This window comes from Gastrolobium bilobum, unplaced genomic scaffold, assembly GCF_033153095.1.
Source record: "Gastrolobium bilobum isolate Gb01-03AN ecotype WA unplaced genomic scaffold, APGP_CSIRO_Gbil_v1 utg256930, whole genome shotgun sequence".
NCBI lineage: Eukaryota > Viridiplantae > Streptophyta > Magnoliopsida > Fabales > Fabaceae > Gastrolobium > Gastrolobium bilobum.
In genome coordinates, this window is record NW_026897994.1 from 27,019 (window position 1) to 41,808 (window position 14,790).

The 14,790-nt window shown below is 35.4% G+C and overlaps 2 pseudogenes; both read right to left on the minus strand.

Annotated features, from left to right (window-relative positions):
* Positions 1 to 665: 665 nt before the first annotated feature.
* On the minus strand, positions 666 to 5,163 carry LOC133312007 (cysteine-rich receptor-like protein kinase 10; annotated as a pseudogene).
* On the minus strand, positions 5,163 to 10,298 carry LOC133312008 (cysteine-rich receptor-like protein kinase 10; annotated as a pseudogene).
* Positions 10,299 to 14,790: the final 4,492 nt, after the last annotated feature.

Genomic DNA, 14,790 nt, shown 5'->3' on the forward strand with positions numbered 1-14,790 from the left:
AGGGGCACTGGCAGACCATTACTCACACCTTCCATTGATATCAAGCTCTGATACCAATTTGTAATTCACAGGTCCTCTAATGGTGTTTCTCTCAAACACTCAACCACACAAGCAATTCTCTGAATATACCTCTTTGTATTACTGTATATGCCAAGTGCTTTTTGAAATGGTTTACATAGTGCTATTTATAAGCAATAGCAAATAACTAAGAATACTAATGACCAACTTAGGAAATCTAAACATAATAATGACTACTTCTTAGAAACTTTAAACTCATTAATGTCCACTAACAAATTCCTAAGGGACACACCCCTTTACCACAAAACTCTTCATTTTCTATTTTCTTCAATTAAATAAAGTTTAAACCCAACGATGGATCAAACTGGTTCCGATCAGCGCTTGCTATGTTTTACTGATCTGAAACAAATTGGTGGAGACTGCAAATTATTATGGTCTCCAAGGGAATCATGCCTTTATCTATGCTGCATTTGCATCCAGTATGAGGATTATAAGGATTTAAAACCAAAAGAATCTGCACTCAGTGGTCATAATTTTTACTATTCATCAAACATAATTATTTTTAGCCACTAATATTTACAATACATATTGCCTAGGTACGTGTTACATAACGGCATGGTTTGACAAGATTTGAACATAAAGTGGATGGATTGAAGAAAACATAATAAAACCTATCCTTTATCGAGGGTATACTTCAGTAATGGATACTTCATTATTAGACCACAGAATTGAACTGGTGGCGGACTCATCAGAATGAAGCCCATTTTTTAGCCTGTTAGGTGTTCTTCCATGCAGGAAAGATGCTGGTTTTCGAGGTAATGACAAGGTAACTGAATAACTGTTCAACATAAGTGAAATAGTTGCCATCGAAGGCCTGTCGGATGGATTTTCCTGAATGCACAATAAACCAATATGGATGCATCTGATGACTTCATTTCTTGAATAAGAACCTCTCAGGGTTGGATCCAGCAACTCCAAAGGTGTTTGCTCCGTCCAATTTTTCTAAGCCTGTGGCAATATACTGTTAGTATTCAAATTTGGAATCTCTCATTCCTCACCCATTGAAATATTTAACTAGGCATTGCAGTTGAGCTTGGTATCATTAGAGAAGAAGAAAGCAGTTACACTTGTTTATACTCACATAGCTTAGGAGGTCATCAGCATGTTTAGTTTGACAAAAATCAGTGTTCTTCTTGCTACTCACAATCTCCAAAACTAAGACACCAAAGCTGAACACATCTGATTTCACAGAGAATTGTCCACACATTGCATATTCTGGAAACATGTAACCACTGAAAAAAAAATTATCAATCCACATGTTCAGAAAATAATGATAACATTTTTGGAAAGAAGAATATACTTCTTTTCGCATATTTTAACTGACCATGATTATTAAAGGGGAGCTAATAATATATGTAATAGGAGATGACAAAAAGGCCTCAAACTTACTAAGTTCCAACTATCCTTCCTGTATTTACTTGAGTCTGATGTGCCTGGAAAATTTTTGCCATGCCAAAATCTGAAATCTTTGGGTTCATGTTTTCATCTAGTAGAACATTGCTAGCTTTGAGATCACGATGTATAATTAGAAGCTGGGAATCTTCATGGAGATAAAGAATTCCTCGAGCAATACTAACTATGATCTTGTAGCGTCCTGACCAATCTAACTCTCTTTGCTTTACAGGATCTACAGAATTTGTCAAAATGAAATATCCAGATTAGCAATTGCAGGATTACTATAATTTCCGTTTATAAAGAGCTTATAACCCCATCTTATGTGGCTATTCTTTAATAAGGGAAAAGATAACACCATGTGAATACTATAAAGTGATTCTACTTTTGAGGTGTCTTTTCAGGGCAACCAATCATCTATACTAATAAAGAAGTAAAAGAAGAATTGAAAGTGTCCAACCAAATAGAAAACGATCAAGGCTTTTGTTTGGTATGTATTCATAGATAAGCATCTTCTCCTGCCCCTCCAAGCAAAATCCCAACAACCTCACTAAATTTCTATGTTGAAGCTTAGCCACAAGGATAGCTTCATTCATAAACTCTAATGTACCCTGCAAGGAGGTTACCGACAACCTCTTCAATAAGTCAATGAAGCAACTTTTCTAATTGGACAGTGCGGGACCAGTTGGATTGCAGTGACCATGAAACGGAACGAAGGCTGAGGCTCATGAAGAGTTTTTTTTTTTTTTTGGTCAGGGCTCTTGTTAAAGGGGGACAAAAAATATAATGTGTTTTTTTAATTTATTCTAAAGGATTTAAATTTCTTTAAATGTAGGATTTAAAATTAATAATAAAATAATTTATTTAAAATTTAATTTTTTTTAATTACATTTGTAAGTTTTCCAAAGATAATTTGTTGATGTCATTTTATCTTGGTTTTGCAAAGCAATACCCATGAAGAGAGATTTAGAGGGCGTTTGATAGAGGAATAAATTTTTTTTACTAGGAAAATACAATTACTAGAGAAATGGTAGGAACATAAGTTTGATAGAAAAATTTAAAAAAAGTTTTGTTTGACTGAAATATTACTGGGAACATTTATTGCAAAGTCTATTGCCACTGACATTTTAATTATTGTATATTACATTTAATTACCTTATAGCTAGGTCTTGATATAATGAATTAAAATTTAGGAGTATAGAGAGTTATAACTGTTAATAAATTTTAATAATTATAATTTTGCAACATATTTTCTAGAATACAGCTAAATAACATGCAGGTATAATTATGCATGCAGGTAAATTAAAGCGGGTGACACGTGAAGTCCCAAGTTCTCAATATGATAAATAGCATTCCCGATGGCTGGTGTCATGGTGGCATGACAAATATTGTGTTTTTTTTGTCAAGGTCTGTATCTGCACTCGACACGTTACTGATCAGTGCAAGTATGAATGCGGTACCACAAGAAGCACGTTTTTATTCTGCATCACTCTAATAATAAATTTGATCAAAAACTTAATCCGATCAATTTTTTTTTGAAAAAGCAACTAATACGGTCTAAAAGCCGCATCCTAGTAAACAATGTGACAGCTCAACTTTCTTTTGTTTGGACGCCATCCCTGGCAAAAAAAAAAAAAAATTAAGTTAATGCTTTTCAATAAATTAATTATACATTTATTACAGTTTTGGAAATAATTACATATTGATTGTACAATATGACGCCCAATTTGGGCGTCACCAATGACGCACAAATTGGGCGTCACTCAAGAGGCAATCATGCCTAATTTAGACGTCACTCATTAGGTGTTAACACGTGTCATATTTTTTTCATAAAAAATTAAAATAATTTAATCATAAAACTTTTGATTCGGGTATCCAAATCAGGTAATTCTTTTTTTGATTCCACATAACTTTTCGATATCTACACAATGACATCTCATTTGACGTATTTTATTTCCCATAAACACAATTTAAATTTGCAAGAATAGTATTATAAGAGCGATTAAACCCAGAGCCTCTCAGTTATGAGTTTGTGATTTAATATAAAAAATAAATAAAATTTTGATTTGTGATTTAAATTTTTTTATAATAATTTTTTTAGTATAACAAAAATTTGGTTGTGATTTAAATTAAAAATAAAATAAAAATTATTATTAATAAGGAAAACAAAATAAAGATTTGATTTGTGTTTTAAACTAAAAAATCAATTTTAAAAACCTGTTGAAATAAAAGAAATAATTAAATAAATATTCTAAATCTCTAAGGAAGAAGGATATTATTTTTGAAATTAATGATTAATGTTATAAGCTTCTGGGTTATTATTCGTGGTCTGAAATTAATGATGACTTATGAATGTTTTTCAAAAATAAAATTACCTAAATTAGACGTGATTGCCTCTTGATTGAAACCCAATTTAGACGTGATTGGTGATGTGTCAGGTGTTGACACATGTTGACACGTGTCCCATTTTTAAACGCAGAAGCCTCTGAGTTCTTGGTTTGTGATTTAATATTAAAAATAAATCAAGATTTGATGTGTGATTTAAATTAAAAAAATAAATTTTTTTATTTTTATTATAAATTTTTTTTGTTTGTGATTTAAATTAAAAATAACAATTATTATTAATAAGAAAAACAAAATAAAGATTTGATTTGTGATTTAAACTTAAAAATCAATTTGAAATAAATGTATTAATAAAGGAAATAATTAAATAAATATTCTAAATCTCTAAGGAAGAAGGATTACCTGATTTAAATTTAAATTACGTTTGTGATAAATAAAATACATTAAATGAGATTTCATTGTGTAGATATCGAAAAGTTATGTGGAATCAAAAAAGAATTACCTAATTTGGATACCCGAGTCAAAAGTTATGGCCTTCAAAAATTTTATGATTAAACTTTTTTTTTGGAAAAAAATATGACATGTGTCAACAGCTGATGCGTGACGCCTAAATTAGGCGTGATTTCCTCTTGAGTGACGCTCAATTTGGGCGTCATTGGTGATGCCCAAATTGGACGTTATATTGTTCAATAAATGTGTAATTATTTTCAAAACTGTAATAAATGCGTAATTAATTTATTAAAAAGTATTAAATTAATTTTTTTTGCCCGCCATCTCCTGTTTCAGAAATTGCATTTTGGCATTTTCTTGAATACTTTTTCCATTCTAGATTTCGGATTTATTTTCCTCGATTGAGAGTTAAGAGTATGGAATATCAATTCCAAAGTTGGTGACATGAAATGTGGTAGAGGGGAAATTTTTTTTTACCCGGGAATCTCAATTTTCAAAAATATAATTTTTACATTCAGTTTACAATAATACTTGAAAATTAAAAATTTAGAAAAAATTCAATTTCCCGGGAATCTCCAAGAATCCCGCGTACCAAAGGGGGGTTTGGATGATATTAAAAGATAGTTGTCGCGTAGTCTAATTTGCCATTATATTAATCCATTTTACAACTGAATTGTAGTTTCGAGATTTCCTTTGTCAATGATAATAATGTTATTATTTGGTCACCTCACTATTAATTTATTCACTCCATTATATTCATAGCATGAAAGTAGGTGCTTCTAAAAAGAATCAAAATAAAAAAACTAACAATATGTATATCCATATCCATATATTGTTGTTACATAATAGTTTGATCAGCTTATAGCATATACTGAATTTACAGATATTGATTACAACCATTATCGGGGATATATTTCAGTAATTAAATAATTATTCATAGAGATAGAGCTGGTAGACAGATCAGAATAAAGCTGGTGTCTTAATCTGTCTGGTGAAGGGCTTCCAAGAAAAACAGATGCTGGCTGTCGAGGTAATGCTAAGGTTACTGAATAACTGTTCAACCAAAGTACTACACTCGCCATTGAAGGTCTGTCAGCTGGATTTTCTTGAACGCATAATAAAGCAATATGGATGCATCTCTGAACTTCATTTCTAGAATACAAATCTCCCAGTTTTGGGTCCAAAATAAGGAAAGGTGTTTGATTCTTCCAATTTTTCCAAGCCTGTGGCAAAACTCAAGTTAGATTACAAAGTTTGAAAGTTCTGGCATCCCTCAACAATCGAAAATATTTGCTCGTAGTTTATAGTTTATACTTACATAGCTCAAAAGGTCATCATCATCTTGTGATTGACAATAACTCGTGTTCTTCGTGCCACTAATGATCTCCAAAAGCAAGACTCCGAAGCTGAACACATCGGATTTCACAGATAATTCTCCATACATTGCATATTCAGGAGCCATGTAACCACTGAAAACCAAAAATAACAATCTATATATTCCAGTAAAATAATATGAAAGATTTTCAAAAAAGGAAATAAAGGAAGCATAATAAGAAAGAAATATAAATTTCATTTTGAAAAAAATTCTTTGGGCTACTCAGGAGCAGTGTTTAAAAATTCGGCCCGGCCATCGACCCGGCCGAGGTCAGGGGTCATGGAGTCACGGGTTCAACCGGGGGGTCAAGGGGTCACTATGCTGATCCAGTTTTATATATTAAAAAAATATAAATATATATATCCTATATGAAAATATTAAAAAATAAACAACCAATTACCAAAGATTCAAAATATACTTAACATAATTCACCAATTATAACCACAAGTTAATATTACACAACCTAATTAAAATATCAAGATACCAAAGTACAAAACTCATATTGTAATGGGTTACTACGCTGACCCGGTTCCACCTCTTTTGAGAAGGTCCATAACAAATTAAGGAAAATTTAAAGGAAGTAAGAATGAGTTTTTGTTTTCCATCGACGACCGTAAGGATTTCATTTGAATGAGTAAAATTCTTACAGTTTCTAGAAGATTCAAGGCATCGAGGTGAAGATTGAAGACGTCTAAGTCGTTGGGAGAGAAGAGAGCGATTAGATTTAGTTTTGCAAGCATTTTTATTTTATTTTTTTAATAAAATAATGTTGTTTTATGAAGAAAAAAATAATAAAAAATATATATATATGCAGTGACCCCCTTTGACCCCTCTGACCCGGGAGTCACTGAAACCCGGCCGGGTTTTGGGGGTCAGAGGGGTTGATATGCATATAGCGTCCAACTTGTAACCCCAACCCTCAAAGGGGAGGGGTCAGGGTTGACCCGGGTCAACTGGGGAGCGGGGTGAGGTTTTAAAACACTGCTCAGGAGCTCCTTATTACAATCTACAATGGCCTTTATAACTTACTAAGTTCCAACTATCCTTTCTGTTGTAGAGTCAACTTGACTTTGGTCTCCATGGAAAATCTTTGCCATGCCAAAATCTGAAATCTTTGGATTCATTTCGTCATCTAATAGGACATTACTAGCCTTGAGATCGCGATGTATTATTCTAAGATTAGAATCTTCATGCATGTATTTAACTCCTCCAGCAATCCCAACTATAATTTGGTAACGTGTTGCCCAATCAAGCTCTGCTTGGTTCTCATGATCTACAAATTAGTCAAATTGTAATATTCAAGTTAGCAATAAATTGAGTTCTGTAGAAGAATTAGTTCATACAATAACATTAAAAACCAAACCAGAACAACATAGTCCAGAAATTACAAACCACATAGAAAGCGGTCAAGGCTTGAATTGGGGATGAATTCGTAAACAAGTATCCTCTCTGCTCCCTCCAAGCAAAACCCTAAAAGCCTAACTAAATTTCTATGTTGAAGTGCAACAAGTGCAGCCTCGTTCTTGAATTCGATGTCACCCTGCAAGGAGCTTCTGGATAGCCTCTTTGCAGCTATCTCTTGTCCATTAGGAAGGGTACCCTGAAAACATGCATGAGATTAGAATAGCTCCAGTCAGCATAAATTAGCATACGAGCATGACAACATGTTTCCTTATAATTTCTTTTTACCTTATAAACCACACCAAATCCACCTTGGCCTATCTTCTTCTCATTCGAGAACCTATTTGTTGCAGCTTCAATTGTAGCCAAGTCAAAATGCAAAGACTCTTCTTGACAAGTAAAATAATTCCTAGCTGCGGTAAAAAGTAAGTTAAGCAAAATTACTAGCATGCTATTGTTCGTGCTTTGAAATAGATAAATAGTAAGAGCAATAACAATTACTGCTATCTCCCATTTCTAGATCTGCATCATGGTTTTTGTTTTGCCTTCTTCTCCAGCAACAGCAACAGCCTAGAACCAAAAGCGCCACCAAAATAACATTTGGGACAACAATTGCTACAATTGCTACAATCGTTGAAGCACATATGTTTCCTGCCCAAGGTAACCTCTTTTAAGATGTGCAAAAGTGGCAAATGCTTTACAAACTCAAATGAAGAGGAGTGGACACAAAAAGGAACCAACTCCTCAAAGACCACAAAACAACCTTGACTTGACAATGATATTTGACAAAACAACCTTGACTTGACAATGATATTTGACCACAAAACAACTTTTTATAGACTAATTATAAATGGGTTTAATTTTTCTGCAGTTAATGCAGATAATTTATCTGCAATAAACCCAATATGATAATGATATTTTTGTAATTTTAATTTATTTCAGGGTTATAATAGTCTTTCTATTTAAATTTTTTAAAATTTCAATACCAAAACGACGTCGTTTTGAAAATAAATGCAGATAATTATCTGCATTAACTGCAGAGAACATTTTTCCCATTATAAATTGATTCAAAATTTAAAATCTAAAATTCTAACAATAATAAAACTTCCTAAAATAAATATAACATTAATTAACATCTAAAAATAAATAAAATATTACAAATAAATAATTGAAAATACATCTCAAATCTTTAATCTCAGATCACATCAGATATGTTGCTTTCCTTTTCTTTCCAAACAAATCACAATCACATCTGCTGCTATACTGGGACTTGGATTCGATTTTTGTAATTTGTTATATTTCAAATTACTGCTTCTTTTAACATTTGAGTCATATTTATTAGGCCACAATTCTAATTGACTCTGGGTTAGGGGTGTAAATGGGCTGAGCTAGGCTAGACTTTGGCTTAAATAGGCCAAGCCTGTGTAAAAAGCATTGGGTATGGCCTGACCTATTAGCCTGTGTAGGCCCCAAATTACAAGTCTGACCTATATTTAAAAAATAAAAACTTTAGCCTAGGCTTGTTAGCCTGTTTAAGTCTATTAAACTTTCAACAATTAAAAGAATAACTAAAATAATATTATTTTATTATTCAAAATTATAATAATAATAATTTTATTTATTATAATTTAAATAAATAATATGATTTAAACCGGCCTGTAGGCTTATAGGCTAGACATGTACAAAAAAGCCTATGGCCTATTTTCTAAATAGGTATTTTTAAAAGTCTGATCTATTTTATTATTAATGTGTGGGGCCTAGGTCAATGGGTATTGCTTCTAATCTACAGTGGGTTGGATAAATATAATTTCGGTTTGATGTATGTTTAGGGTTATCATAGACTTTTTTATTACAATTTTTAAACTCTAAACGACGTTGTTTTGGGAGCGAATATCTACATTCACTCTAGAAACATTAAAGCCATGTTTAAAGGACATAAATTATGTCATTTTAGCATAGAGATAGACAAACACAAAGAAAAGAAATTATAAGGGAAAAATGGGTATTTTTTTAATTTAAATTTTAAATAAAAAAGATATTATTTTATGTCTATCTCTTTCTTAAAATAACATAACTTTATATCATTTGAAATCACAAACACTTTTTCCTAATTTTTGAAATCACCATTTAGGTAAAAAGTTGCCCACCCTCTTCTAAAATGAGTAAAATTATATTTCTAACAGTTCATGGGCTTCTTGTAATTTGTTTTTTTTTTTGGAGAATGGCTTCTTGTAAATTTGATTGCTTGTATATAAACTAATTTGGATATTTATTGCAATAACTTTTATTTTTTTTATTTTAATATATCATAAAATCACATTTAATTATATCACCACATAAATAATATTTGATAAAATTAGGTCACTATTGGACTCATAAGTGCCTTATGCGCCATAGCATTTGGATGAGCTTCACTCAAAAATTCAAATGGGTCTTCTTCCCATCAAGGAAATCAATCACGAGGGAAATAAGTTGCATCCATAAATAATGGATAACTATAAACAAATCAGTATACATCATGGAGTCATACATTTTTGTATTGTAAAAAAAAAAAAATTAATCCATAGTTGCAGCATGTAAAGAAAATTTCAAACATTATTATATAAATACCTAAACCATTATATTATATTATTTTAAATTGTTCTGTTGGCGTAAATCAATGTTAATTCTACAAAACACAAGCATAAATCACAATTACTGTAAGACTTATGGATCACAATGTTTTCAACTCAATTATCCATCTCCCGTAATTCATGGTCGGACATTTGAAATATACCCATTATATCCCTAAGCCATTATATTATTTTAATTACTTGTGACCCGTAATTCAAAATCGCCCAGGTTCCTATTTTTCTTGTGCTTTATAAGTTAAAACTATGTTGTCTGCCTAATGATTTGAAAACGAAACTAAAAATGGCAGGTCAAGAGAAAAAAAAAATTGGAGATGGACGATAGGATTTTAGAGTTAATACTAAATACAAATTTCAATTAAAACGAAAAAGTCAATTGATTTAGGAAATCAAACCGAATACAAATAGTACGAAATTAGATTCTGAGTTGTTAAAAAAAAATATTAATCGTCTCTTTCAAGAATAAAAAGACACAAAATTTAATTCCAAAACATATAATCATATCCAATAACAAACAATTGGGTCCTAATTCATATAATCTAGGTTCTGATACCAAATGTAAGAAATTTCATAATAGGATTATATGAAATTAGAACACCAAAAGATTCAGGCTTACCTGTTGAAGACATGATTATTGATTTATTGACGGCTTCTTGTTTACTCTGATGCTCCTGCAATGGAAAGACCAGGATCTTCCTCTGCAATTCACACCACTCCCTGATTACAACCGTCGATGGGGCGAGTTGTGGAGTAAGAGTTTTCTAACACGTTGTGAATACAGAGAGGACCTAGCCAAACTTATTAACCCTAGTCCCCTTCCTATTATGGGCCTATGGGTTAGGCCTACACCGTTACCCACACTAATCAGTTTACAGATATCCAAGCCCAAACAAAAGGATCATTTAATTAAATAGGCTTTATACTGTTGGGTATGGCTCATACTTCACATGATGATGTTGGCCCTAATTGTCGAGGTCAGCAGAAAGGCAACTGGGGTCCCGTAGAGGCTAGGTAATGTTTAGGCCTCTGTTTCTATTGTAATTTTCTTAGCAGTTTGGGCTTGGGCCCATGAATAGCTGCTGTTAGGGTTTTTTGTAATCCTATTTATATTTGCCTTGTAAACCGAGAGACTTGTAACGAGTGGCGGTGAGGTGAATATAGTACAGACAAGATGGACGTAGCCTATATTGGGTGAACCAGGGTAAATCATCGTGTCAATCTCTCTACTCTTATCTCTTTTTCTGTTTTCTCGATTCTGTGTGATTGTCGATTTCCAACAATTGGCATCAGAGCTTTGGTTCTGCGACCAGGGTTCCTGTGACAGATTGGGGTTTCGCGATTTAGGGTTTTTTCTTGGCATAGATAAAACTGCGAAATTGATCTAGAGAGGATGTCGACTGGCCAATCACGGGTCGAGGTTGAAAAGTTCGGAGGAAAAGGGTTCAAGTTATGGAAGCTGAAGACGGAGGCTTTGCTCGTTGACAGGGACGTGTGGTACGTGATCGAAGATGATAAGCCGTCCGTACCAACAAAACCTGTCGGTGAAGAAACGTCAGGTGATGGCGAGTCGAAGGAGTTGAAGGCGTGGACCAGAGACGATCGAAACGCGCGAAGCCTGATCTGGTTATGCCTGGCTGATAACGTTCTGGTGAACGTAACTTCTGAGAAGACCGCGAAGGATCTCTGGACGAAGCTGGGAAGTCTCTATCAGAGCAAGTCACTCGTGAACAAGCTGTTCCTGCGAAGGAGGCTGTATAATCTGCGGATGAGCGAAGGTGATTCTTTCTCTGCTCATTTAAATGAATTTAATACTATTTGTGCACAACTTTCGTCTATAGACATTAACCTGGACGAGGAAGACAAAGCTTGCACCTTGTTGTGTTCACTGCCCAACTCTTGGGAGCACATCATTGTGTCAATTGGTACTAGTGTTAATAAACTGTCGTTTGAGACGGTTGTTTCTGCCTTATTGTCTGAGGAGATGAGAAGGGTAGGTTCTGAAGGTACCAACAATGAGGCTCTGGTTGCTAGAGGGAGGAGTGATGACAAATCAAAGTCTGGTCACAGAGGAAGATCGAGGGGACGATCAAAGTCCCGTGATAAATCTGATAAATCTGATAAATCTGAAATGAGGTGCTGGAGGTGCAAAAAGGTTGGACATCTGAGAAGGAATTGCAGAAGTAAAAGTGTAGGTCCTGAGAAGCGGGATGATTCACAACCGTCTGCTTCGGGTACAAAGAAGGATGATGATGATAGTACAGGGGACCTTTACATGACGTTTGATAGTCATAATGACTGTAATGATTGGATTATTGACACTGGAGCATCGTTTCATATGACACCTCATAGGGAGTGGTTCTGCACCTATGAATCGTATTCTGGCGGTACAGTTAGAATGGGAGATGACACGACTCACGCAATTGTGGGGCGTGGGAAGGTAAAGCTGAAGATGAGTGACGGGACAGTCAAGAATCTGCCGAGTGTGATGCATATTTCGGGGCTTACCAGAAATCTGATCTCCGTTGGTAGTATGGCAGATGCTGGTATTAATTTTAGCAGTGACAAGTATTCTTGCAAGCTGACTCGAGGAGCTTTGGTTATTGCAAGAGGAGAGCGTCATGGTAAATTGTGGAAACTGCTGGGTAGCACAGTATTCAGTGGTGAAAGCTATGTTTCAGAACAGGCGGAGGAGGACACTGCTATGTTATGGCATAGGAGGCTGGGGCATATTGGAGGAAAAGGTCTGTAGACTTTAACATCAAAGAAGTTGGTGGATGGAATTCCGAGCTGCTCTATGGGGTTTGGATTTTGCGAGCATTGCCTGCAAGGGAAGCAAAATCGGGTATCTTTTGATTCCATAGGAGGAAGAGCTGAGGGGGTTCTGGACTTGATACACAGCGACGTGTTTGGCCCCACACCTGTAGCATCACATGGAAAATCAAGGTATTATGTTTCTTTTACTGATGATTTTTCAAGATATGTGTGGTTATATTTCTTGCGCAGCAAGGATGAAGTGTTCGATAAATTCTGCGAGTTCAAGGCTTTGGTGGAAAATCAATTTGATCAAAAAATCAAGGTGCTGAGAACTGACAATGGAGGGGAGTTCTGTTCAACAAAATTTGACCAGTTTTGTGCGAGCAATGGGATTGTAAGACAGAAGACTACGCCCTACTCACCTCAACAGAATGGGGTGGCAGAGAGGTTGAATCGATCTCTCATGGAGAAAGCACGGAGTATGCTGAGCGGTGCAGGCTTGGCAACTGAGTTTTGGGCAGAGGCAGTGGCTACTGCTTGTTATCTGAAGAACAGATCTCCTACATCAGCTTTGAAGGAGAAGACTCCGTATGAAGCACTGTTTAAAAAAAGGCCAGACGTATCTCATATCAGAGTGTTTGGCTGTGAAGCTTATATGCACGTACCCAAGGAGAAAAGAAACAAGCTTGACAGTAAATCTGAAAAGTGTATCTTTATTGGGTACAAGGATGGCGTCAAAGGTTATAAGTTGTGGAATCCGGATACTAGAAGTGTAACTTACAGCAGAGACGTTGTATTCAGAGAATCTAAGTTGAATCAGGTTTTTCCTGAAGCTCCTGAAAAGTCACAGATGGTGGAGTTGGATGTGGGTTTGAAAGAGGATACAATAAACTCACAGATTGAATTGGAAAATTTGAATTCTGAAGCTGCTGAATATAATGAGGTAGAGGATGAATTTTCTGAAACTGAGGCTGAGGTTGAAGCACCAGTGCTGAGGAGATCCACGAGGGAAAGAAGACCATCTGAGAGGTATACACCTGAAAATTATATCTTGTGTGCTAGTGATGATGTTTGTGCATTTAGTATTACAGGTGATGATCCGAGCACTGTAAAACATGTGAGGAGCTCGGAGGATGCCAAACAGTGGGAGGAAGCTATGAAAGAAGAGATGAAGTCTCTGATGAAAAACCAAACTTGGAGTTTGGTGAATCTACCTGCAGACCAAAAAGCAATTGGTTGCAAGTGGGTGTTCAAGAAGAAGGTTGGTGCCAATGGGGAGATTGAACGCTACAAGGCTCGATTGGTTGCAAAGGGATATTCACAGACAAAAGGGGTTGATTATGGTGAGGTATTTTCACCTGTTGCAAAGTTAAATTCCATAAGACTGGTTTTGTCTGTAGCAGCTGCATATGACCTAGAGGTGGAGCAGCTGGATGTGAAGACAGCTTTTCTTCATGGTGATTTGGAGGAGGTTATTTTCATGAAGCAACCATAGGGGTTCATTGCAAGAGGCAAAGAGGAGCTAGTCTGCAAGCTGAATAAATCTTTGTATGGCCTGAAGCAGTCCCCAAGGATGTGGTACATGAAGTTCGACACTTATATGCTGAAGCTTGGCTTTGACCGTTGTGATGTTGATCACTGTGTTTATGTGAAAAGGTTAGAAGGTGACTTTGTTATTCTAACTTTTTATGTTGACGACATGTTACTCGTTGGAAACAGTCTGAAAATGATCAGCACTGTTAAAGGACTGCTAGCAAAGCAGTTTGAAATGAAAGATCTAGGCGCTGCAAATGTGATCTTGGGTATGCAGATTAAGAGGGAGCGTGACAAACGAAGATTATGGTTAAGTCAGCAAGTACATAGAAAGAAGAAATTCAAGATGACTGACTGCCAGCCTTGTTGACTCCCAAGAGAAGTACAGTGCAGTAGGGAGTCTGATGTATGCCATGATTTGTAGAATATTTCAAGCAGTGGGAGTATTGAGCAGGTATATGTCCAAGCCAGGAAATGAGCATTGGACGGCTGTGAAGCGTGTGTTCCGCTATCTTCGTGGTACGTCTGACCTTGGGTTATGCTATGAAGGCGTGAAGGGCTCAAGGGGACAGACATTGTTAGAGCTGAGATGCTTTGTGGATGCTGATTGGGGAGGTGACATTGATAGTAGAAGATCTACAAGTGGATATGTTGTTTCTTCATTTGGCGGAGCTATCAGTTGGATGAGTAAGAGGCAGAGCACTGTTGCTTTATCTTCTACAGAGGCTGAGTACATGGCCTTGACACATGCTGTTAAGGAAGCTATTTGGTTACGGAGGTTGTGCAAAGAGCTTGGCTTTGCACAAGGAGAGATGATCGTTGGGTGTGACAGTC